This window comes from Synchiropus splendidus, chromosome 17, assembly GCF_027744825.2.
Source record: "Synchiropus splendidus isolate RoL2022-P1 chromosome 17, RoL_Sspl_1.0, whole genome shotgun sequence".
NCBI classification, from domain to species: domain Eukaryota; kingdom Metazoa; phylum Chordata; class Actinopteri; order Syngnathiformes; family Callionymidae; genus Synchiropus; species Synchiropus splendidus.
The window spans coordinates 4,462,052-4,489,771 of NC_071350.1; the positions used below are offsets into that span (position 1 = coordinate 4,462,052).

General features: G+C 39.7%; 1 protein-coding gene across 1 annotated transcript in view; it reads right to left on the minus strand.

Annotated features, from left to right (window-relative positions):
- The window catches only part of pcdh1a (protocadherin 1a), a 115,774-nt gene extending 106,662 nt beyond the window's left edge, over positions 1–9,112 (minus strand). Inside the window, exon 1 of the mRNA XM_053848004.1 lies at positions 8,618–9,112. The gene's annotated coding sequence lies outside the window, so the exon portion shown is untranslated. The remainder of the gene's footprint in view (positions 1–8,617) is intronic.
- Between the last annotated feature and the right edge of the window lie 18,608 nt (positions 9,113–27,720).

The following is a 27,720-nucleotide window of genomic DNA, read 5'->3' on the forward strand; positions in this document are numbered from 1 at the left end:
GAAAAAAATGACATTTCACAGAAAATTACTGCAATTGGCTGCAGAGTAACAACATTTCAATTGGTTCATTGTTGCATTATTTGCTTTTTTATGAGGCCAGTTTTTACGTATTTATAGTTTGAAAACAATTAACATAGTAATATAAATAGACACATACAGTATATGTCAGTGTTGTAGTTTCTCAAAGAGCAGTTAAATGTCTCCTAATAAATGTCAATTGAACACAATTTGCTTTCACGTACATTGACAATTTGATGTACTGTCTGCTTGTTTGAGGCACACTGGCGTGGGAACAACATTGCACTGAGCTGTTTATTTATGTTTATCAAATGTACGATGGAAAACACTAATGCAACTAATAGTGAAAGAAATAAAACCCAGCTAAACCAGATTATATTTCTAATTAAAAGACTCACAATAAAAACCTTTACCAAAGACCACATAAAACAAGAGGGAAAATATTATAAAACACTTTTCAACCACATTTCATTAGAAAAAAAAGTGATTTTTGGGGGGCAATACAAGATGAAAAAATGATAATAAAAAAAGAAGAAATAAAGCATAAAATACAGAACCAAAACTTTAAGCTAAAAAAATTTTTTCTAAACTATATTTAAAACTGGCTAGAGAAACAGCACAAGAAGCTGCACTCATCAGATAATCCCATGCTGCGATCTTGCCAAGGTCCAGATGGTTCCAGCCTTGAGAAAAAAAAAACAAGCCAGCAGTGTGGAGGTGGACGCTTGCAGCCAGTCTATAAGTGCCTGATGGATATGCGTTTCACTGTAGCTACCATGAAAAAAGTGCTGTGAATTAGAAATTAATTTCAAGACCCTAAGGAACACAGCCTTTATAAGACGGCAGTGAGGACAGAACACAGGGTGGTTCTTGTGACCATATGGAGTTTAGATGGGACATGGACGTCTGTTCAATGCTGACACAGGGTTCGCTCCATATTCCCACAAGCTGCGGAAGAAGCTCACCCAACTCTCGCCGTCCGCCTGCCAGTGACCCAGACACAGAGGTCTAATGGCGGCTGCTGGAGTCAATGTCGGCCACCGGGGAGTTCTCTGTCACTTCCCCTCGATTGTAAGCACACAGCCATTGTCACCTGACCAAAGATTTCCGCTCGCCAGATGTATGTGGAAATAGCACAAAAAGAGCCATAACCAAGTAAATACCCGCCCCATGTAAATATTCAAGCTATTATTAAGGTTATTGCTAATTGTTTAAAAAGTCAGCTTCTCAGTCAACGCCTCATTGAATGGAATAAAAAACGTATTGTAATACATATTTTAGATGAGAGTAGATGAGAAATCCTTTATTCCTTTAATCCTTTAAGAACCAGGAGTATAGTAGTGGTAAGTGGGCTCGGGAAAAATATTGATTCAACAATGATGTTAGCCATGAGAATAAATATAATTTACATTTTTCCTTTTGATGACAAGCAATGATGCGATGTCATATATGTTTTTGGATAAACGAAGGGTGAACTGACGAAAAGAAAAGACGAAAACAGAAAACAATCCAACGTCACTGGAGACAAAACCCACTCTGTTCTGTGTGATGTTTCTGCTTCCTGCATGCTTTTATTTTGTCAACCTGCTTCCTGGTGTGTGTCGTTTCAGTAGCTTCCCCAGAGTCTCAGCAGGTACTGCAAACAGCAGCCAAATCACCCGATGCTCCTGAATAAGGTGCCTGACCCAAAATGAAAACACTAGTGGCTCTTGATTCCTGCAGTATGGTGAACATTTTATTTTATTTTTTCTTTACGTGGATCACTCTGTTTGGACTATTGGACTCTAACCTACTTTTGTTTGTTGTGGTTTTTTTCTCCCATGTGCCCTGCACCCTATTGACTTGTGTGTGTGTGTGTGTAAGAGAGAGAGAGAGATTTAACAACCACATGTGTATTTGTTGTATTTCTCAGGACAGCCAGTGATTGTCAAGCCACATCCCGTGCCGGCCTCCTTTAGTTCAGTTTGTGTTTATTGAACCTTTGGCCTCTCTGCCTGTTTTTGGTAGATGACTTTTTTTGGACGAGTTATTGAATCAGTTTATATCATTGATTTATTTTTGCTTTTTCATCCTGTCCAACAAAATCATTTTCAAACTTTGAAGTTACCGTCTGTAATGTATATCCGCTCCTGGGTCTCTTGTCTGTTGAAATGTCACACTCTGAAGCAGAAGCAATAGAATGAAACTTTGAATTGAGTACAAAAATAGATATTTAACTCATCAGCAAGCAAGTCAGCTAGTTGTCAAGAAAGCCACATGGCCAAAATCAGTTGTTTTTTTTGTATTGAATAAAGCCTCAACTGTTTTCAGTCAAAGATGTATTTGTTTACAATGATAATAACCACTCACATCACACTTAATAACAGCTTTCAGATCTGGCATCAGATTTCAGTCCACTCCCAAACGTTTGACTAGTGATTAAAGCAGCTCCAGTGCTCACAAACCAACAAGAGAAAGATGTCGATGTTTTGATTTAGTTTCACCTTAGGCCTTCAGTGAGCTCCACAGAAGAGACCAACCCTGCTGACAATGTCCATTATTAACCGTGTCACACTGAGAAGGGAGAGGCTGGATTCATTGATTTGGTTGTGGGTGGTGACCCCAGTGGTGCAGAATTCTCACTATCTGCGCATCAGAAAACCCTACTTCTGCCACCAAATTACATATTTGGAAAGATATTTTGCAGCATAAAATGACTAAGCTCAGATGTGCATATGTGTGTAATCCATGTGTGTCAGTGACTCTGCATGTGGTCAACTGCTTGTCGGCCATTGGTCCACTTGTTAACTACCGCAGATCAGGAGCCACCACTGCTGCAATTGAGGCAACAACACGAGCACTTACACAACATTAAGCATGTGGTCATTTTGTTATGGACGCTACGTGCTGAAAGAAGGGGATTTATTTTCCTCACTGTTTCAATAAAGTACAATAGACTTGACCGTTATTATCTCTAGGTAAAGAAAACGAAATTGATGGGGTACTTGAGCTCAATGAATAAGTGTAATTTAGTTAAAAAAAAAAAAAAAAAACAACCATCAGGGAAAGACAACGCTGAAATAAGGTGCAGATTAAATTGCCATTATTCTTCTTTTCCAAGTTTGACAACCAGCAGCTGAGATATATATATATATATATATATATATATATATATAGAGAGAGAGAGAGAGAGAGATTGTCTTCATTCATCCAGATGACATTTTAGTTTCAGAATATACAGTAGCTGAATAAGTGAATTGAAGTAAGTAAATTCATCTTAAAAAAAAAAAAAAAGACAGAAAAACTGTCAGCCTAAATGCAGTCGCTCTCATAATGCACTGAATGGGGTATTAAAAAAACAGAAAGAGACATAATTGTGCTCCCAAGCATGTGCACCTGTCCTGGTTGCCATAGAGACAGACTGAGTCAACTCGTGACTGAATGGGTGACATTTGCTCTTTAAGTTGGCTGCTCCGCATGCTGCTCAAAAACTGCTCCAGTGAAAAGGACAAAAAAAATAAAATCATCACATCCAACAAGATTTTTATCCATCTGTCGGCAGTATGTCAGTGTGTTACCAAAACAACATAATGTTAAGGAAATTTTGCTAATGGCACAAGAATTTGGGATTTTGGTTGCGTAATCCTTAGGGACCGACTGCAGAACTAGAAAAGCACTCAAAGCAGAGAGTGCAAACCTCCGCCAAGCAGCTTTACTCCAGTCCCAACACAATCTCTTCATGACAACCCAAATGCCAATTTGGCACAAGTGCCAAAAATGTTCCTATCGCCCAATACTAAAGTAAGAATGCTTAAAAATATATATATAAATACGAGATCCTGACAGTGATCAAGATCACTCCCAAAATTTGTCCCATGTCCGATTTGACAAATCGGTATATAACTATTCAAGTTATTTCGAACACAGACAGACAAACTAACACCATCAAAAACAGCATCTTTGGAGATCTTTTGGAGATAAAACTCTGAAAGCTTGAGTGCGCTTGAGCATGACATTCGGAACGCAAAACAAATTGCCCAAAAAAGAGCAGCCTTTCTCATGTGTCATTTATGCGGAGATGGAAGCGACCGGATCCGTCACCGTTTTGGAGTCAGGTGCAGCGTTGGTCAGCCACCAGAATGTGAAACTTTTGAAAACGTCCGGAGTGGAAACTTTCATAAATGCAGTGCTCGGTGACCGGTGGTGATCGGCACTCTGGCAGATCGGTATCGGTATGAGCAAAACCCAGCATCGGAGCAAGGACACCCCGTCTTGCTAAAAGACTGGCCGTCTCCGAGCGCTCTTCTAGTCATAAATGAGTGTTGGGATTTCTGACGTAGTAGACGCTGGCAGAAAAAGTAAATGGATGTTTTAATTATCATTATGTTGCTCAAAGGAATGCGTCGGATGAACCAGGACGTGAGCCTAAATTATCCAGCTGCTATGTGAAAAGTCAAAGCCAGCAGTTTTCAGGGATGACGCTGGGCTCCTCCCTGCTTCGCTAGAGTGTGGCGAGATAACAGATGATTTAATGATTTTCTCAAATGATGTGATTTGATATATTGGCTGACTCGGTGCCTTTAGCTAGTATAACAGGTAAAATCCATTACCCGCCCACCGGCATGATTTATGATAGGTCATATCACAGCTATGGGTCTCCGCACAGTTGATCTACCAATAGAATTTACTGCCAAGTGTTACTCTGCTGCTCACTTCTATACAGACTGTGCTGCTCCGGCTCCCAGTGATGCAAAAAGCAACAGTCTGTGCAGAAGATATATGGCTTAAGGGGATGGGCATTTGAATCAGCTATTCATGTGGGCTACTGCACATAAAAATACTGATGCAGGGTCACACCTCCTACTAAAAAAATCCCATTAAATAAATTGAGATCAAAGCAGCCACGTTCACACTTTGCCAGAGACTCTCAAGGATGATATTATAGTGTGTACGCTGCTACAGCACAGTAGTATTAAAAAGAAATATATATATTTTATTTTATTTTTTTAAGTTAATGACAATAGGGATCTGAATTTCCCTATATTAAACTAATTTCAGCAGCTTTTAAATTCATAGCCATAATAAGTTACAAAACAGAAAACATTCCATGAATCTTCAATCATGTTTAGTGGAAGTGATTTTTCTCGGGGCCACTATTAGCTCTGTTTTGCACTCTCCTCGCTCTGCTCACGCCCCCTTGCTTGTGTTTGGTCACACACTCGTCACGCAACACAAAAATGAGTGACTTACAATCCCTAAACTGTCACAAAATCTGAGCGACTTGGAGCCTAAAGTTAATTTAAATGGAGATTTTTTTTTTTTTTTATGGCACTGGGAAGGCAGCATTTTCCCTCAAGGACACAAAAGCCGTCACTCAGTCTGAGATAACCATGCACTCAAATTAAATATCCAAAGTTTACCCTGGTTATACATTTATTTTTGTTCACACTGTAGAAAACCTTTCAGTGCAACAAATGCAACCCATTCTCAAGCAGCGAGTAGTTTATCAAGACCTTTACTAGGTCTCTGGATTCTAAGAATAGCACTTTTTAAAACAACCCAAACTGACCTTTAAAAATCCAAACAGCCGAATTGGGTGCCAAGCTTGCCAACAACCTCTGGCTGAAACAAACTTGCTAGAGATTTCCAAATGAATAAAAAATAAAATATTAAGTTACAGGAAACCAAAAGTATAACAGCTGAAACATTTGTCCACAGTTGGCTTAACAATCTAAACAAATATTTGCAAAGAAAAGGGATTGCCATGTAACAAAAGAACCCATTGACTATATTAAAAATTATGCTATAGATTCAAAAAGAATTAGAATCAGGTTTGTCACTGTTGTTAAACTTTCATTTTTAATGGAAAATAAAACTTTCATTAAATGTGTGGTGTGTTTGAAAATCTCTAACTTCAGTTAGGTTTGCAAGAGATGGCTCAGTGAAACAATGGTGCCCGGAGCTGGCATGATTTAAAGGACAAATGCACTACTAGTTCTGAAACATATATTTTAAGATTTTGTGTTTTGCCAGTGGCGAGGGCAAGCTGAGCATGCAACTGCTTCAGGCTTCCAACCAGTGTGAGACGGGAAGCTGTACGTGAGCTGCTGAAAATCTGCAGTACATGGTGAGCACAACAGTCAAGGTAAGCTGGAACAGTACGACGTCGCTTCATGATGAGACACTGTTGTGAAGATATCTTTCGAACAGAATAGGAAAAGCACGCTCATTAAAAGATACACTTGATACCGCAATGAAAAAAAAATTAAATGGAAACACTGGATTGTAGAAATACTTCCAAAACGCTTTCATACCTCCATGGTGGATTATTTCTGACATTTGAATAGAGGTCAATAAAGCAATATATTGCCATACTTTCACCTAAGATAAGATGCCAATATTTCACTTCTTTATAGATAACTTCCTCATTTTTGCATTGTTATTAACTAAACAATTGTGAAATTTGTATGGGTAAACTTGGAGACTCTCAGTAAAAACTCAAACAAGAATATTGGCTTTACATCAATAATATTGTGATAAAAATAACGTGATAAAAAAAAGTTAGATTCAGTGTTCAAAAATGGTTTTCCTCTTATTTTGAGTCATATTGTGTATTTTTTTATTTTAATTTTTGTCAACTGTTCCAGCAATATCTAGCTGTAAAATGATACAAGCTTGTATCGTGACTCAAGTGTCAGATGTGTATTGTGAGGGTCTTGCCAAAACACACCCCCACGTTCGATATTGAAATATATAGCAAAAGTGGAACGCGATCACACGTCTGCACCTGAGGGCATGACGGGTCGCCTGCAGAAGACGCTGCATCGGTGTGACTTCATGTGGTGGAGATGCAGGCGACGTGCAGTCGTCACTGTTGCAAAAGTTGAGCCGCTCTCACCACGCCTGCACTCAAAAGCCCCTCACACACACAGTTTCAACACAAAAATACTGACGTAGCACAACAGACACACAGAGGGAACGAGTCAAAAGTGTGAAACTTGTTCAAAATGCTATATTTTTCGCCTAATGGAAACGCTGCTGACAACATTCTCTGTCCTCAACCACACCCCGGAGCACCTCTGCTGACTGCAGATGAAAATGCATGAAGCTTCCAACTTCATTCACCTGATAATGTTTCTGCGAGGCCACACCAATATCATATATTTGAACTGCTGAACCGTCCCTGGCTCATTTCATCGGACATGAAGCATGGCAACAGCTGACAGCATCTAATGTGACACGTTCCATCATTCAATAGAGTCACAGGATGATTTTAGGTGCAGACATGCTTCATAAAAAATAAAAAAAAAGTCAAACATTGCTGATCACTGCAGATAAACATGATAAATGGATAGTCAAACCTCTATCACAAACTCCTCAACCATCACATTCATCAGGTTTATGTGTAAGACAGTTTCTTGGCTGAAGGCAACGAGGGTTGTTCTGAAGTCACAACCGGAGAAATATATCGTGTTTGATTTTTAATACAAATAAACCATAACTTTTGTTTCCCTTTCAGTAAACAGAAGAGTTTACAAGACATCAGAGTTTGATCACTGCAAGAAATGGCGCTGTTTAAATGAGGACACTTTTTGAGTGCGTGAAAGGGTTTATATTTCTTATGATAAATGGCAAAAAAATTCAAATTCAAGCTATATGTAGGTGACTTTTTTAATTCTTATAGCAGTCAATTAAAATACCAAAGTTGTCATGCGATATAAGCCATATGTTTCCGTTCCTAAAGCTCTAGACTGTGAATCGCATTTCTAATGAGTAATTGCCTTGACAAATCTTGCAAACCATCAAAAAACAAGGCGGAAAAATGACACACACGGAACACTTTGGCTGTCATCACATTCATCAGGTTGACGTGGAAGACCATTGCCAACAACTCAAACATGTATTCTGTATATTCTGAACGCTGTAATGTAGACTATTAGTTGAATTTAGTAGTTAAATGTCAGTGGGCTTCAACATAAATTATGTTAAAACACCAATAATACAATATTAGGTTACTCTCATTTTAGGTTATACTATAGACTATAAACTATATTGTGTCACACTGTATCTGTAGACATAAGGGGGGAAAACGGCAGGAGGAAACACATCTGAATGTGTTCAATACTTAAATAAATGCAGATGATTTGTGACGTGAAATGCATATGAGCCCAAACAGCTTAGAAAATAAAATAATAATAAATAAAAAAATGAATTCATAAACTCAAGCAACAGCCAAGATTTGCAGAGATGTGTTGTCCCCCCGCCCGCCCGCTTCTGGTAACCTGTGTTTAAGTCAACCTTGAATAAACACCGTGCATTAAATGCAGCGCGTTTCTGCTCCACGGAATAACGATCGTGATCATTTCAACAACATGCAAATGAGCGGCCACTCAGAAGCCTCCTATTGGATGTGGCGACTTAATGACTTCATTCATGAGTCTGATCTTTGGCAGGGAGTCTGATCCATCATTCCAACCTGTAACACCGACCAACTTGTTGTATGTGGCCACTGAACGCACCTGTTATCGCCCACGACACCGGATGCCTCGGAAGGGAAACGAGATTGTCGACACAACGCGAATGGTATTTCAATAAACGGTCAGCGCCTCAGGAACTTTACCTGAGCCAGGGACTTCTCAATCCGCGCTGGTGCGTCGGTCTGTCCGCAGGTGGAATATCCTCCGGTGCTCTCGGAGGCAAAAACCCAGCTCTCAAATCTCTTTCACATCAAAACAACTGGGATCAAAGAGCGACAGAAATCCGTTTGGACCATCGGAACTTTCCGTCTGGCAGTTCACGAGGCGGTATCCCGCGTTTAAAGCAGGCAATTCTCGCGGATGCAGACGATCAGAAGTTGCACAGTGAGAGGGAAGAAAAGAGGCTATATCCACACGTTTCCCTGTGACATTTTCAATCCTCATTCAAGACTCATCTGCGCATCTTTTTCTTGTCGCTCCGAGTTTCTCCGGCGCTCACTCTTGACGCACGACGCGCGGCAAAAATGTCATTCTTTTTCCGGGGGGGAAAAAAAGCGGAAAAGCAAGAGCGAGCAGCTTGAACTAGAAGCCCATCTCAAGCATTCCTACGGAACAAGTGGTGGAGACGAACGTGTAGGTCTCCCACTCTGCCTCTCTCTATCTCTCTCCCTCCGCTCTCATCCAGCGTGGGAGGAGGTGGGGCTCCATCCACCGCAGCGCGCAGCAACTTCACACTCATCATCGCATTATGCCCGCGCTGCTCACCGCCAAATTGTGTGATTCATGCACTTAAAGAAAATCTCATCAAAGTGGGTCAAGCTCAAATGAAGGCACGCAGCTTATTAAATCAACACATCACACACCAGACACGTCCTGGCGCCTTATTTATACATACACAGAGTTAATCCGTGCGCCTTCAAACCGGGCGAGCGGAGCAGCTTTTGATGCCACTTGTGTCACCTCGGGTGTAACAGGTATCCAGCACAGACAGTGGACTTGTTGATATGCGGGCCATGGAGTGAAACGAGTGGCCTAAAAATGGAAGCAGCGCCGGCCACTATTTATTCATTTGGCGCCATCCTCAGGCAGTTATTATATGGGAGGAAGCGATGCATCAGCTGCCTGTGACAGAATGTCGGTGGAGATGACAGACAGAAGCTGGAAATACCTCTGAGAAACACGCGGCTTTGCAGGAGCCAGAAAAATGCCAAAAAATTAAATAATGAATTAAATAAAAAATAAATAAAATCGTTGACTCATGTTACTGAAAATAAAAGTAGGGAAAAACCATGTTGTGCCACTAAGTGTATTGCTGCTACTGTGAATCCTAAACATATTTATTATGTTTATTATTTATTTATTTATTTTTTCAGCTTTCCGACCTTTTCAAAGTCGCTTGTAAGTGGAAGTTAGGTCGAGAAAATTTGCATGCTTGAGCCGCAGCTGATCCAAAACATTCCAGGGCATTTACTGAACCAAAAAAAACAAACGACTTGACTCAAACTGAAGTCAACAAAAACCACGGTTACCTAACTGGCCTCATGCTCATATGCGCTCAGGCCACCCCCCATATGTCCCTCAGGTGTCTCAATGAGCCCATGTGACCGCCGCTCATCACATCACCATGGCAACCGTATTAAACACTGAACAAAATGCAGTCCATCAATGTGCAGTATATGGCTACTGCAGTACTGAAACAAATAAATATGGGAATGAACTGATGATGAACAATGGGCATCTCAATATATTATATACTACTTTATTTGAAAAACAATCTTTGGGAAAGATGTATATGTATATTAGTGCTGTCAGTCGATTAAAAAAAATTAATCGAATTAATCGCATTTTTATGTCATATCTGCTAAAGGTCTCCTGATAAAGAATTTGAGTTCTAGGATATTGAAAAAAAAATGTAGTGCATGACTAATCAATTGAATACAGTAAGAAGAGAAGATTTGAAATCCATTTTTTTACTGGTGAACTGTGCTTCATGAATAAAATCCAAACGTAAAGGTCAAGCACATCCGCAAACCAGTTAGGCCAGGTGCATTCTTCAAACATGTCACATGCCAGGTGCATTCTTCAAATACAGCAATACAGTGAAATAAATAAAATAAAGCTGTCTTCAAAAATGTAAAACAAACAGCAATACAGTGAAATAAATAAAATAAAGCTGTCTTCAAAAATGTAAAACAAACAGCAATACAGTGAAATAAATAAAATAAAGCTGTCTTCAAAAATGTAAAACAAACAGCAATACAGTGAAATAAATAAAATAAAGCTGTCCTCAAAAAGTAACACAAACAGCAATACAGTGAAATAAATAAAATAAAGCTGTCTTCAAAAAGTAACACAAACAGCAATACAGTTAAATAAATAAAATAAGGCTGTTTTAAAAAATGTAATATAAATACAGCGATTCAATTAGATAAATAAAATTCTGAAATAAAATAAGGCTGTCTCTAATAGGCACTTAGACTTAGACTTTCTTTATTGTCATTACACAAAAGCATATCACTGTATTATGGTTAAGGGAAAAACTATACTGAAAAAAAAGAAATAATAGAGGAAGAATCAGCTCATGAAGGTACATAGCCTGAGTTAGAGGTGGGGATGGGCTGGAATATTCAAATATGTTTGCAAATGATGTAGGTGGAATCTGAGTAGCTCCTCAGCTGACTGCAGGGCACAGTGCTTTCCGAAAATGTGTCTAACTCAAAAATGCACGGCTGGTTTTATTTCATCTCTAAATACACGCTGAGGCACGAGAGAGCCGAACTAACAACCACAAATACCAGGAAAAAGTCAGCTTTGCATAATGTGGGACCTTTAAAAGCTATTTTTGTCTGCGCTTTGTTTCTGGCTCTGATCACAAGGTCAAGCTTCCTGTCATAGTTAGGGTGGGGGTGGGGGTGGGGGATGGGGGGATGTTCAAGGCGGGACACTGCATTAATATTTACAGGATTTCAATGCAATCAGAGTGAAGTCCAATCAACACTGAGTTAAAGTTAGTGAAGCTCGTGCGTGAGGATTTAAAAAGCCCTCATCGCCGATCACCATGGCAACTGATGAAACACAGTGCCGCTCCTGCTTCTTCTCTGCATGGAAATATTGCATATGCAGACATGCAGAAGGTGAGCACACTTATAGATTTTCTGACTCAGCATATGTTTGAGTATTCGTTGAAGGTAGTTTGATCTCAAGCATGGCTTGGGTTAGTTTCAAACACAACTCTCATTCAACATTGGCTCAGCTCCCCTTTTTAATGAACTCCAACATGCCAACATCCTCTGCCAAGAGCCACGCCATGTCCACTAAAGTGAGTCACGCCCTGCGCTCAGGCTTCGCAGCATGTTGCACTCCTTAGCCTTTAAGGGAAGACTGTGCTCGTACTTCCCCAGGTTTGACATGTTCCCGTGGCTGGTGCTGCACTTTGCATTTCAAATGTTGCAACGAGCAAATCGTCCATCTGACTTTGTGAAATGCAGGCACACCCGTGGGCACTGACTGTCATGCATGCTGCTGCCACGCTTGTCCGTAAGCAGATGGTGTTTCAGGATCTAGTAAGTTAAATATATTCAAATTCAAATGTAATGAAATCTGAAAAGTATGGATCTGGCTACACAAAAGGCTGCATTTTTTTTAATAGGAAACACACGGTGGTGGAAAAGATTTGAAAAATATTTGCCAAAGTGTGTTTCAAAGGGTGTTTTTTTGGGGGGGGAGGTTGGGGGTTGTCTTGGTTGTTGCTTACTGGAAATAGTAAAAATAAATAAATAAATGAATAAATAATATTTCATAGACCTGCTATTAGTGCACAGCTGAATGCATTGCTGTTGTTTTTACCTACCACTTTGTATTACCATAAATAAACAACTCCTTCACGTGTGTAATAGTAATACAAAATAGTAATAATCATCATTAAGTACTAAGTAATAAGCTTTACATTCAACGCAGCTGGTGCTGCTCTCCTCGTCAGTCCTTCCATGAATATATTCCCTCCGACGCCAGCACCGTGTGCCAGATGGTTGCTTCTCGCTCCGTTAAGGTCAACTCCATTTCCAGATTCTCCCTGCGCGCTTGAATTCTATTTCAGCCGTATCCTTAGTTTTTTGTTCTTCCTTGCTCCACTTTTGTTTTCTCCCTGATTCCGTTCAGTCCGCGCGTGAGCTGTTATTTAAAATCTCACTTTTTAGTTATATCTCCGTCAAGTTTATTCCTCGTGTGTATGTGTGCATCCCCACCATCGAGCGCTTTCAGTTTATTGCCACCTCGTGAGCCTAACTCTGAGTGTGTTTTCTGTTTCCCCAGTTTTCTTGGCTGTGATTCTAATTCGGCTCTCTTGTTTTTTCAGATGCTTCCCCAGTCCCTGCATGTTGCTCCCAGTCCGTGTTTTGGTCCCGGCTTCCTTAGTTATCGTTATTTGTCTGTGTGTTTATTGTTTATCAATTGGATCTTCTAAACTACTTTAGTGTACCATGCCTTCTGTCAACCAACACTTCCTACACTTGGGTCCATTCATCCGGCATCATGACAGTTGTATTACACATATCTTTTTTCTTTTCAATGCACTTCATTTTTCTTTCCAAGAGAACTTTTTCTCAACAGACAGATCCTAGTCATGACAACATCTGAGGCATTTACAAAAGACCCAGATCAACCAAACATGTTTTTTTTTTTTTTGTCACAAAGGCAAGCCTTGAGCAATGTCCTCCGGAGAAAACTTGATTTCCCAACTTCCCCGGCCATTCTGAAACAAGAGTTTATCAGAGTGTCTCCAGCCTGTGATCCTTTCCCCCTCCTCCCCCCGTCCCCACCTCCCCAACAGCCCTGCCCATCACTCATTAGCTGCAAACACAGCTGTCGGGTTACCTCTCAAGAGCGCCCATTAAAGGCTGCCACTCAGACACGCCGCGTGTCTCATGGCCAATCATATTGGTGAACCCGCCCACGCACCGCCAAAGCTCTCGCTCACTGGCCATTTTCATAACAAGTATGATCACAGGTGGTGAAGATGTCAGCGCAGAGCTTCAGAAAGACACAGACAGACTTAAAGCACATATGTTTTCCAAACCTAATTACAGACTGTTTCCAGCAGAGAGACTTCTATTTGAGGCTTAACAGAGGAAGAAATGTATGAAATGCAGCAGTTACAGTCAGATCGGTGGAAGTGAGAGTCCCTGATGCATGTTGGAGCATTGATGCTTTCTGCTTTTCTGTGAATCAAACTTTCAGTTCCCACCAAATATAGTGGTGCCTCGGTTTTCGAACGTCACGTAATTTGAACAAATTGGATTTCGAACAAAAATTTCGAGATTTTTTTGCTTCGGATTTCGAACACAAAAATCCAGAACTCGAATGCCACCGAAAACCCCTCCCACATGCAGCGGCCACACACATAGAGGAACAGCGCGCCTGCAGCAGACACTCTACATTCACTCCTACAAAAGCCTATTTTAAGGCTTGGAACGCATTATTTCTTTTTCCATTCATTGTAATGGGAAAAATAGATTCAGATTCCGAACAAATCACTTCTCGAACGGCCGTCTGGAACGGACTGTGGTCGAGAACCGAGGTACCACTGTATAATTGGAACCATCCATGCACTGACCCACAAGAATTGAAGGGTGAATGAAGCTCAGTAATATTACCATAACAACTAATTCATATAATAACTAATTCATTATGAATTCATGAACTTCATACCAAAATGTCAATTTGGTGTAGGCCTGCTTTCAAGCTTTTCCTTTTGAATGTGTATGTTTTAACTGAAGAAATGCTCAGATCATTTTGTATTGCTTGAAATATCAACAGCAAAAAAGGATGTGATGTTTTTGACACTCCACCAGTGGCTGTACAGACAGAAGCAAAGGAGCCTTGACAACCACTTTCCTTATGTGAAACATTTAATACTTTTCAGAGCTTGATATGAGTGGAAATTTGTTGGTGCAACAGTGGCAGAAATGCATCAGCAAAAGAGGATTAATTCCACATAATAAGGTAAGGTGTTCTATGATTTATTATTGTTATGATTATGTTGTGTGCTGAAATGTTGAGACTGTTTTTAAAAAAATTTTTCCGGCTTTGGCTTGTCTACAACACAGTCGGAATTACTTGCTTTTAGGAAAACAAATACCATCATTTTTAAATCAAGAGTGCCACCTATTGAGCTATAAAAATGAGGAAACTGTTTTGTGAAACTCCATTAGCTTATCACTAGCTTGAAGACATCAATGAACCCTACATTGCAGATATAAAAATCCGTATCATCATCACACATAAGATATGGATGATACGGGACACTGAAATTCTGCAATATACATGTAGAAAATTGGGATTCTGCGCATCCTTTGCTCACGATCAACTGATGGTGGTGAATAATGGCAGGAGGAAAACATCCTCAAAAGTGCATCAGCAGTGTTTCCAGCGATAACCTTCATCTTTATGTATGTAGGATCTGTTAAAAACCATTTATTGAAATTCATGCATTTCTACCAACAAAGCTGTCAGGTGGACAAGAGGAACTGTCTGGGCGAGTCAAGTGTGAGATGGCATACTGATATGTTTGGAGTCTTTATTAGTCTCCTGTCATATTCCCATTCACCTTCTCTCAGCCACATTGTGGTGGAAGTGAGGCAAATGAAGAAAAGGGAAAGGGTTAATTGGTGCATTAGATGAAAGGAAGCGGATGCCCTTAAACTCTCCCTGGAGCAGCGAGACAAGCCAAAGGCCCCGCCAGATGTCCCTGCTTGATCTTGACAAAGCACACTTTGCAACCAAATTGTACAAGCCCACACTGTAACAATCGAAATAGATCTTGTTTTTATGATAAACACTTTCTTTTGCATCGCACTGAAAGTGTGTGTGTGTGTGTGTGTGTATATATATATATATATATATATATATATATATATATATATATATATATATATATATATATATATATATATACACACACACACACATTATTATATATACATTATATATGTATTTATTTATTTTTTAAACAACATAAAAGCTAGAATCCATTGTGTGTTGTTTCAACGATTCAGGTTACTGGTGTTATGGTAGTACTGGAAGTACCAGGACCAACCAAGCATCATTTAAATACCGCAGCCAACCCGGGAATTGTTGCTGACCTTGTCAACCCCTTTATGATTGCAGTCTTCTGATGGAGACGTCCAGCAGGGTAATGCACCATCTCACAAGATCACATAATCTCAGCCTGGTTTCTTGAACATGACAACGACTTCACGGTGCATGAGTGGTTTCCACACACTCGATTTCAATCTAATAGAGCACCTTTGACATGTGGTAGAACAGGAGATCCACACTGTAAGCAGCTGCAAATCAGTGGCAATTGTGTGATACTATGAAAACTTGAGGCATATATATATATATATATATATATATATATATATATATATATATATATATATATATATATATATATATATATATATATATATATATATATATATATATATATATATACTTTTTTTTTCAATGTTATTTGTGGCACTACATATGAATTACATTTGAATATATATATATATATATATAGTTATTTGTGGCACTACGTATGAATGACATTTGAATATATTTACATCTATCCTGCATGCTACACAAAAACAACAACAAAAATACCAAAAAGAAGAAACTTGCAGCAGCAATTGTCAATGAAACAACAGCACAAATCAGCTATGCAGACAAGTACACTTCTGCTCGCATTTCCCTCAGTGTTGTCACAGCACAAGACTTACTTTTGACAGCTGATCGAAATCACCCACTGTGACATCACAGGCTGTTGATGTATGCATCTTGACATGTCTGTGGATCTTGCTAGGCATGGAAATAGGGAGACTTGATACTTGAAACTTTTATACCTGAACACAAATACATGCAGTCATGGTTATTAACCATGAAAATTGTCATAATGTTGCATTAAGAAATTAAGCAAATCTTCAGAGATTAACACTGTTTTTGAGAGTTAGTTCTTCTACAGCATATTATTATTATTATTATTATTATTATTATTATAACATAACAATACATAATAATAATAAAATAAAAACATAACAGTCATAATAATACATGTTGAAAGACTGAAAACTATTAGCTTCAAAGCAGTCTGAATGATCATGTGACTACGTGGATGCTGTTCAGGCTCAACCAAGTTTGCACTCCCACCCACTCTGTTGCATCATCTTTGCCAGTCCTGCCACTTGAAGGGGCTGCATTCAGGTTTGGCAGCAGTGCATCACAATATGGTGTCAAACCATGAGATGAGCCAGCATCAGTTACCAGGCAGCGAGAGGTGTAGGCCTGGCAATCCGCTGTTTATATCATCGGTTCTTGTAAATAAAACGACCATCAGTGCCTTTATAAACCAGGATAAAGACCAACTGAAATCAATTGATCTGACAAAGAGCGAAGCTTCTTCCCACTTCATCACACTTTTCAGACAAATCCTTTTCATCACCATCTCTCAACCCTCGGAAATGACCCTGGCTGCTGGTCTATTTAGATTAGACTAGATTAGATGTCCTTAGTACACACACACACACAGAGGTTTCAGATTCATTTCCATCATCAAAGCAAGAAGCAGACGGTCATTTTGGTGGTTGTTTAGGAGTCAAGAAAGTATGAAGAAGCAGGGCTTCAGTGGACAAGATCATCGCTGCAAGGACTTTGTGGCACCGCTGTCTCTGCTTCACTTTTCATTCAGTTTCACTATGTTTTTATTTATGTACTTTAGAATTATTATTATTATTAGGTGTTGAAGCACAAGCACAGTGAATTCTTAGAGTGCAGTGGTACATGTAGTCAGACCGATGTGTTTGTGTGAATTATCGGTCTGGTCTGCAGGTGGACTGATCCAAGTATACATGGATCCAACCCACACAACGATAAATAATAATAACCCAAGTGTTGTCCTTTACGTCAAGCTTTGTGTGTAGTGAGTAATTTTGTGAAGCATGCACCCAGGTTTGACACATTCAAGAAAACACAACAACAAGCAGCATTATTGTTCTTATTATTTAGTTATTTATTTCAAGAAACATGTTGACAGGCAATGTCAGTATGGATGTGGAAAGGAGTCAGGTTTCCGCCAAGGATTTTGTTGTAGGTTTTGTTTTCATAATATAATTGGGATTTTAAACGCATTTTTAACCACGCATGAAACATCTTAATCCACAAATGATGAACATTGCGAATGAATGTTGCCTATAAAAAAAACACTTGTCGACAATGCTTGGTAAGTGGAATTTTCCAGAGGAAGAATGAAGGAAGTTAGTTCCGTCATTGCTGGCTACAGTATGTGGACAGCCATTTTATTGTGTAAAGTGTGTTCTTTCAGGGCGTAAAATCAATAGAATTTTTGAGGTGGTGAAGGTCAGAAGTTTGTCAAGAACATTCTTTAGAACGACCTCAGAAGCACAGACAAGGCTAAAAAAACATGCCAAAAGCATAACATGGCAGCCACAATTGGCCACTATTGAATAAATCTCAGTTTAAGTTTCATTTCTATCGCTATATCTATTTATGTATGTACTATTCTATATCACAAATAGTATAGTACAATGCACAATAACATGGAGTCTTCTCAGATTACAGTTACCTTAAGGTATCCCTCATATAATAAAACATTCTGATTGGAGAATATCCTGCTGAGAGTAGTAATAAGATTTTTGTTCTCCTGACATGATTCATGAAGCTTATAATTGTATTTAAGAAATGCTCTGGACATAAATTAACCCAAGCAGGTAGTGTGTTGTTTCTCTTCTGTATAAAGAAAGTCATTAAAACTCATAGCTGATTAGGGAATACGCAGAAGCTAATCTTGGAAAATATGCAAAATAAGCAGCACATTGTTTGAGAGCCATAAAGCAGTCATTTGACACATAACTCCAGAACTCCTGGCTGTAGTTACAGCTTCCTGCAGGGTAATATAGAGGAATGAGTTTCAGGAAAGAGTTTCTTGATGGATGATGCCGAGGCACGCGGTGGATATTAATGCAAAGTAGCAACATAAATAAATAAATATGCACAATACAATAGGCAAATCAGATCCTCCAAACGTGTGCATCCACTTACTGTTCTTGATTTCCATTCAGCGATTCAACTCCCAGGAGCAGCCATTAGCGCTCCTTGAGATTCCATCAGCTGTAACAGTAGGATCATAAAACCCACTTTGTACAAGACGCAATTTACATCTCTACATGAACTGGTTAATTGCGGCCTCCACAAATCCAAATATTGTTGTTGAGATGGAGATTATTTACAGAGCAGGCTTAGCTTTGAGAGTCCTTGTGATGGTCATGGTTATTGAAGAGTCATCGATGCTGAATTTTAACAGGAACACAAGCAGCATCAAAAGAAAGTGAGGTGCATGGCTGCGATCAAAAGGTTGAGCTCTTGGAATCGTCTTGTGATGCGTGGAAAACCATGAAATCAATGACTGACACAGTGGATTGCCTGAAATAGACGTTGAAGCTGTGTGTCAATAAGTGAAAGTATAGTACAACACAAAAGTCTCTCCTCACAAGCCGGTCTCAAGGCAACTCGTTCATGTGGTCACGAATATTTAATGTATTGAGTCGTGCAATGGGGCATGAAAAATGCCTTGTTTTTACGTTCTGAGGAACACAAAAAATACAAATGGGGCTCTTACTTCTGAACCCGCAACTTGTGCTGCTCCGATGTTAATATAAATGATTTTAGTACGGTTGTCGAACTTTGTATTTGCGTCGTGTAACTCAATTTTCAATTTCATCTAGTGGCAGTTAAGCATTATGAATTTTTTTAATTTATTTATTTATTCATCTATTTTTAGTTTTGGCCGGTCCTCACTTCTTAAACCCTCATTTTGATGGGAAATAACTTTAAAAGAACTAGGTTATTACAAGACACAAGATTAGCAAGATTAAGGTTAACCAGTTGTTTTGGATGGTTTAGTAAAAGATTGGAGGCTGGGTAAAGCGTTACGTCATTGGTGGTCCTCACTAAGATAGAATGACTAATGCATGTGTGTGTTTATTGATACATGGTCTAGTTCAAGCACCTTTCGATAGCTGATGCAAACTTTGTGTGGAGAGGCAGAGGTGTTCCAAGACTACCTCAGGACATGTCGAGAACAGTGACCTGTGGTGTTTACACTGTGGATGTTTATAGCAAGGTACAGAGAAGGTCCGGAGTTACACTGCTCTTTGTAGTTCAAAAGGAAGTTTCGCAGAGTTCCTAAGAGAAGAAGCATGCGAGGGCCACTATGAGGACTGAAGGTGGTGAGGTATGCAGCAGGAGTTAGTGAAGATTTCAAGTGGATCCTAAGACCACACCAGGAATGACGTGGTGAGAGGAGAAGCTGTGGAAGAATGAGATGGAAAGGAGAGGAATGAAGCTCCGTAGATGCAGAACAATGAATGTGTGTACATGAGAGGGAGAGAGAGGCAGGACAACTGGTGAAGGTGAGGGAGCAGAAGAAGTGAAAAGTTCAGGTTTTAGAGAGCAGTCATAGAGATTGATGGACAGATTCAAAGAGGTGAAAAGCAAAGTGCAGGCAGGTTGGACCAGGTTGATGCTGTGATCTGTGATGAAGAGTAGCAGCAGCAGCATCATTTTTAAATATCCACTCCTTATGATGTTTTTCTCTTTTTCTCTTTCACAGGTGGATGCAGCAGTTGGTGCAACAGATCTTCAGTCCAAGCAAACCTCTGAGGTGATATCACCATGTGACTTCTGAAGAGATCTGCTGTTTGTCAACCCAGAGTGTAAAGAAGGGATTTTCTTTTCTGATCCTCTATAATAAAACCATGAAATAGAAAATTCAGGAAACGGTGTTGAGGGGCAGGAATGATGAGAACTGTTCTTCTCCCTGCTCCTTTTCCATCTCTGAGAAACGTAAGTCGGAAGAAATACTGGCTGAATTGTAAACAATATAAAGAGAATGAAGCCATGTAATGTCATGGTCTTACAATTTGTCCGTTTACAATGTGTTGAGGAGATTCAGATGAACATTTGTTCCTTTGTGATGATACTTCAGGAAAACAGACCAAGTTGTTCATGACTACTAATTACTGTACATGTCTTTGTACATCAACACTGTATTTATGTATTTTGGTTTCACTCTGAATAAAGCACTTCAAGCCTTCCCCGGATGTGTTATTGAGTGTAAAAACATTGGTCAGTTTCCTCAAGTGTCTATCAACAAGTTGCATCACACCACTGTTTCAAGACTGAATGCTGTGTCAGGGTCCTCAAGTATGTGTCCGCAAAGAGCAGACATTATATCCAAAGCCTGCAGCTGTTCGTCACACTGCAGCCGTCGGGATTCCACATTGGTGTGAGTGTGTTTGGTCTGCCAGCTGATCTGGACCTGGACACCAGCATCACTGTCGTCCAGGCCACTTCCACCGCCACGTTACTTCTCCTCACTGCCCCTTCACTGTCTGTCAGGTCTGGGTGTGGACTACAAGGTTGTCTTCACCTTCAAGGACGTCCATAACAACATCACTCTGCCATCAACAAGTCATGCCCAACTGTATAAACCATGTGCGTCAGGTTTCACAGCAGCCTGCACCCAAAAAAAGGGTGTATGTTAAAGAATATGTATTTGAAGGACTACAAACATGGCGGCCATGCTGATGCTACTTATGAAGGGTCTAGCTTGGGAGTTGTAGTTTATACCACCTCACATACCACCTCAAATTCTCTGAATTCAAAGGTAAGCAAGCATTAACAATATGCAACTGAGTCTAACTCTGGATCTTTGAGGACACAAAGGAAAGATTGAGAGAACATTTAAAGTGTTGTGTCATTTGATCAGGTTTTATTCCATAATAATACATGAAAGAGCAGCCCTGTGTTGAAGGTGAAGCCCACAGGACAGTGGACTCTCAGAGCATCCTAGAACACTTGGTCTCATGTCCAAGCACCCAAGTGTTGACCGACTATGGGCGTTCAAAGGTGGACATTAATTGAGGTTCAAAGGTCACTCATTCTGTCGGGGATTGACATTTGACCTTCATACTTACAGTGGTCAATGAGCAGGACGAGACCTTTCCAACAATGCCTTGATATTAGCTCTGCAAAGAAGTTAGCATTTGTCAAATCAAGATCACAACACAATTCCAGGCGTACATTCTGTGAAGCCTAAAAGCAGCTGTCAGTGCTTCCTTAAAATGTTTAAATCCTAACTCTGAAAGCATCTCTTGACGTTTTGTTTGCCAGTGAGGGTCCATCAGATTTTGAAATGGCTGCTCAAAGTCAGCAGCTGTTTGCTTGTATCATCACAAAAGAACGAATGTTCATCTGAATCTCCTCTAACACATTGTAAATGTCTTACAGGACAAATTGTAAGACCATGGCTCCTGACATTATTTACAATTCAGCCAGTATTTCTTCCGACTTACGTTTCTCAGAGATGGAAAAGGAGCAGGAGAAGAACAGTTCTCATCATTCCTGCCCCTCAACACCTTTTCCTGAATTTTCTATTTCATGGTTTTACCATAAAAGACCAGAAAAGAAAATCCCTATTTACACTCTGGGATGACCAGCAGCAGATCTCTTCAGAAGTCACATGGTGATATCACCTCAGAAGGTTTTCTTGGACCGGAGCTCTGTTGCACCAACTGCTGCATCCACCTATGAAATAAAGAGAAAAACATCACAAGGAGTGAATGTTTATAAATGATGAACTGCAGCTACTCTTCATCACAGATCACCACATCAACCGCCCTCACCTGGTCAACCTTCTTGCACTTTCCTGTTCACCTCTTTGAATCTGTCCATCAATCTTAATAGTCTCTAAAACCTGAACTTTTCACTTCTTCTGCTCTCTCACCTTCTAACCTAACCCTAGAAAAAAAAAAAAACGAAAAAAATGCTTACCTGGCACTGGACGAAACTGCTACCAAAGTTACACGACACAAATACAACGTTCGACAACCGTCCTGGAGCACTAAAATAATTTCTATCAACATCGGGGCTGCACAACATTAGAAATAGGTCCGCTGGTCCGTCTGTCCCTGGGGTCCTTGAAGCACTTTAGTGGCCGATGACAACGCCTGTTTAAAAATGATTTGACAGTGCAAGTGTGCATGCATGCCCGAAGACTGTCCAGTCCTTTTCCTTCTGCCATGATCCAGCGACTGAGTTGCTAATACTATATAATGTTAAGACTGCCGACTTGTGCACTCAAGGAAAGGAAAACTGGCATTACAAGATTAACTTTGGCATGAAGCAGGAACTCAGGCTAATAGCTCCTAGGGCACTAACATCATCACCTCCTGTAATAAACAGAAATCATTATATATTTTTCTCCAACCCAATTATATCATCAAGTCTCTACGTGTTAATCAGGTGCTTAAAGTCAATAATAAATATAGCCGGAGGGAGGAAAACGCATTATGAAAGTCAGCGTGATCCAATGACTAAAACGTGTTAATGGAAAGCTGATTTCCCTAATGACACACTGGCATCAGAATGTTTTTTTTTCTTTTTCTTTTTTCTCTCAATATAAAGATGGGTTTTTAAACCGTCAGCACCGTGTGAACATCATTCCAGTCATTATTTAGCTCTCTTGTGTCTTGCCTGTCAGCTTCTAGGGCTGGATAATTCAGCCACTACTATTCCAGCCGTCCTCTGTTTGCATGCACATCAATTCAAAATGCACAACTTAGTCTCTCCCCGAACAATTACGAGAAGCGACAGCTGGGTGAGCGAGGTAAAACAGGTATTCTGAAGAGAGAGAGAGAAGACGATCGACTGTATGTGGAGGAAGTAAGTGGTGTTAAATGTGCCATAAGAAAACATTTATGCTTCTGTACTGTATGGTGACTGATTTGTCACCCTCATTCCGCTGCATATCATTACATCTGCACGCGCACATGTACTTTATGTTCCGCCGCTGCTGCTGACACTTATTCACACCGTGAACTTAAATCAAAACAGGAGTGAGCATGCAGGCTTATGTTTGGCCCCTCGTGGTTTGGTTAATTAACAGAATGGGCTTTCTCTCGCAAGCAGAGTCTTAAGTGGTGGGAGGATCCGCATCACTCCTCCTCTGCTAGAACCGCATTATTTGAGTTGGAGAAAAACAAGGTGCTTTGTATGGTAGTAGCTCACTGGGAGAAGCATGAAGAATAATACACATTCTGGAGTAATATGCAAATACATAATAAGAATGTTGTGTGTGTGTGTGTGTGCAATTGCAATATGTGACTCAAACTCTTGTTTGCTCATCTAATCCTGCATTTATTTGTGGTTTAACACTGCAGTACTGGATGTCTGAATATTGCCATAGGTGACTCATTTGCATTTCCTTTTCACTTCTTTTTCTGCACTTTGTTTTTCCTTGCAAATGGGTTTGGATCATGTCTACGTACTCTCAGCATTGAGGCATCCAGTAGAAACAACAACACTTCAAATACATGAGAAAGATGATTTAAAAAAAGAAAATTGCTAAACCTGTTGTGAAAAAGTGGAGAAGACAGTAAGTGAGCAAGTCAATGCCTTTTAAAAGGTTTGAATCAATTCCAACATCATAAATAAATTCTATAGATTAGCATGTATTGGCTCACCGTAGCATTTGTCAAGTCTGTGACTCTGCTTGCACAGGGAATTATTGTTCTCATTTTACTGCACATTTCCAGATTTATGATATATCAGTGAAAAACCTCTAAAAGCCTCGATGTCAGAATGGCAAGTCACATTTATCTTAAAGATCAGTGTCCAAAGGACCCAATTTGATTTTGCGACCTTCAGTGGAATAACGTCCAAAAACTGGCACGGAATATGGAATTACTGAAAGTAACAACTAAGTATTATATAGTAATATTTGCAGGGCCATCATCCTTCCTGGATTTAGAACATTTTAAAATTATAATAAATCCAAAATAAAATCTTCAAAAAACTTCAGTATTAGTACTTATTTTTTGTAAAATAAAGGTTTGCCAAAATATTAAACTTGGTTATTGATTGGCTGCTCCAACACTTGGATGGATAAAGGATATGGTACATGTCTGACTGAAGCACGTGTATATACATGAGTGTGTGCACATTTGTTGAAGGAGAATGTGCGTCCGGCAACATTGTGTGCAGCAAACTTTCATTTTTCTTGTTCTTTTTTTCTTGTTTGTTTTTTCCCACATCCAAATTCATTCAGACACTATCTATTTTTAATGAATGTGAAATGTTTTTGGTGTGAAATAAAGACGACTCATGACTCTCAGTCTTGGTCCCACTCCCCTCATCGGTCACTGTCTTGACTACAATGCTATGTTACAGCATTCAGAATGTGTTTCGCATTAGATGTCTTGGAGCCTTAGGATGCAAGAACACTCGGAAGTTGATATTATAGAAGTCGGAAATTGAATAGCATTATTCTCTCCACATGATCAGCTGATATAAAATGAACGTCAGGGAGTTCCAAAGAATTCAGCTCGTCCTTGTTTTTTTGGAAAACCTCTTTGACTTCCTTAAACTGCACTCTCAGTTCAAGTGCATCTATGCGGACGTCACTCTCTCCCAACTCTAATTCTCTTTTGTGGTAGCTGTACATCTGCACAAGACGTTGGTCTATGTCTTCCTGTCTGGAGGCAAGTTTCCAGCTCCACTGCAGGTCCATAATGCATTTCAAAGTATTGGATATGAAGGAAGCTTGCTTTCGTGCCTTTTGCCTGCTCACGTGCAGTTTGCTGATGTGCCTCAGGCGACTCAAATGCTGACATGCAACACAGTTCACAAATCAAAAAGTTTATTCAGGCTGAGGTTGAAGGCGCGCAGTACAATCCTAAAACACCTCTTCAGCCGGTGAGCTACTTAGAAATTACCAAACCACTACAAACTACATACTGTACCAGAAAAGTGCAAAACACATATTTGTAAATATGTTAAACATTCTTTATTGTTATGGTTTGTTATTCTTTTGCTCCCAGCTGCAGGTTCAGAAAAAGAGGCTACAATTCAGCAGCAGAGACACAATGCGCAAAGCATCTTCAAACTGCTGAAAATTTCAGGCAAAAAGAAATGAAACCCCAAATATTTTTGTCTAATAAAACAATTGAGGAGTATTTGTTCAAAACATGTTATGGTTGCAGTTGCATGAATCTACATTACACAAGCAAAGCTGCAGTCGCTCTGGAAAGGTCAGTGAATTCTGTGTAGAAGCTGAACATGCGTGAGGATACATAACATCACTTCAGAACTCATTTTTAAAACGGAGTCCTGCATTGTGTCTGACTAAAACTGATGAGACTGAATGGCTGTAATGTAGCCTACAGTGGAGTAAACACATGACATGTGCTGCTGCGTGTGCAGGAAATGAAATCAAGGTTGGAGTTGTTTTTTGTCATAAAGAGATTTTAGAACAAAGGATTTTCAACTAAATGAATCAAGGCACATTGTCTGATAAAGCAGCCTAACAAAGCATTGAGATCATCCAATAGGCATTGAAATGGTGCCTCATGATAGTGCAACGCAAACCAAGATTAGAAAAAAAAAAAAGTCTAGGGATGGCTGTGTACAGACCAGCCTTTGTGACTTCTCAGACAATATGGAGAACCCAAGAGCAGGAAGTATTGACAGGCTGATATAAAAAATCGCACACACAAGGTTATTACAAAAATGGCAGAGCCAACTCAAATAGAACGTAGCCCAAGTCCAAAACGAATAACTACGGAAGCCTCCAATGGAGCAAGCTCAACCAAAATAAGGGGTAAAATGAAATGGAAAATCTAAAATGTTGTTGTCCAAAACATAACATGATGAAGAAACCTCCAGCTTCTCCTTAAGAGGTGGAGGTTCGACAGTGGAATTCAATGCAGTTGCAGATCGCACCCAACACTATCAAGACAGAGCTCTAATTTGAGAGCGCACCCAGAAATAAATAACAATAACAAGAATCTTTTAAAAGCCATTTTTACTCGAAATACAGAAGCTTGTTCGACGGGAGACACAGTAAATAATTTTCAGTGACCTCTGTTGTCTTGATCATAGTGTTGGATAGATGAGATTTCACGACACAGTGTTGAAGGGTTGATGAGGTTTCATGAAACAATGTCCTGATTCTTAGAGACCACCAGATGGCACTGTCTGCTGTAAAATGTTTGGCCCCTTCAATGGAACCTGACATCATTTTTAAACCAAGACCACCATCTAGTGGCCTCTGAAAATTAGGACACTGTTTCATCGACCCTGCAACAGTGCATCATGACATATACCCATCACTACTAGATCATATGTGGTGGTCACAACTCTTGCACAGTAGACCCACAACAGAAAAGGGGACAAAAAATAATCAAATCAAAACGGGAATCATGAAGTGAACAAAAGCAAAAACAGAAGCTTATTCTTCGGGAGACGCAGTAAAATAAGTGCACTGATTAGGTGACTGGTTCCAGCTGGGTGTCATTAGCTATCAAGCAAAACAAAGGGAGAAAAAACATATGAAACACAACACATGCAAAACAGACAATGACAAGTTACACCACAAAACCAACACATTTACATATTAGGACTAATGTAGAATTGCAATGGATGATATGACAACCTGTACAATATGGAGCGGTGGCTGCGACATGTTTGGGCTGGAGTTTCACCATATGACATATTTCATCTGATGCCATTAGAATATCATGCCATTTGTTAATAGAGATAGTGCACACATGTCTGCAGTTGAATCTGCGTGATTTGTCTACTCACTGCAAGTAAAACTGTAGCATGAGCAAATGCTGGAAAGACTATTACAGATGTACAGGAGCAACTTATTAGTGTAGATCTGTGTCCAGCAGCAGAAGCTGTTTGAGGACGGAACAGTCATAGTCTTTAATAAATAATATTCCAGAGTGTAAAAATAAATCCAAAATCTTGTCCTGTTTACAAAATAAAAAAGAGAGGGAGAGATTAGAAAAGTGCAACAGAAAAAAACGGAAAAATATTGACCAATACTTGGTCATCGGATATAATAGTCTGGCGGCTTGTTCCGGGTGAGGCTGTTCCGTTAGAGGGCAAAAAAAGCTGCCGTTCAAGTCAGTCTAATTGCCTCCAAATCTGTCAAAACTAGAACACAAACTTGAAAAAAGTAGAAACAAGAACACAACAAACCTGGATCATGACAAGAGGCCTGCAGTGAAAACATCATCATGGTGCTTCTGTGTGACGCTAATGGCCCAAAAACCCCAAAAATATACAGTATATATACTGTATTTCTTTCCTCCATTCGAAAGAGGCAATGTGTATGAAAAAA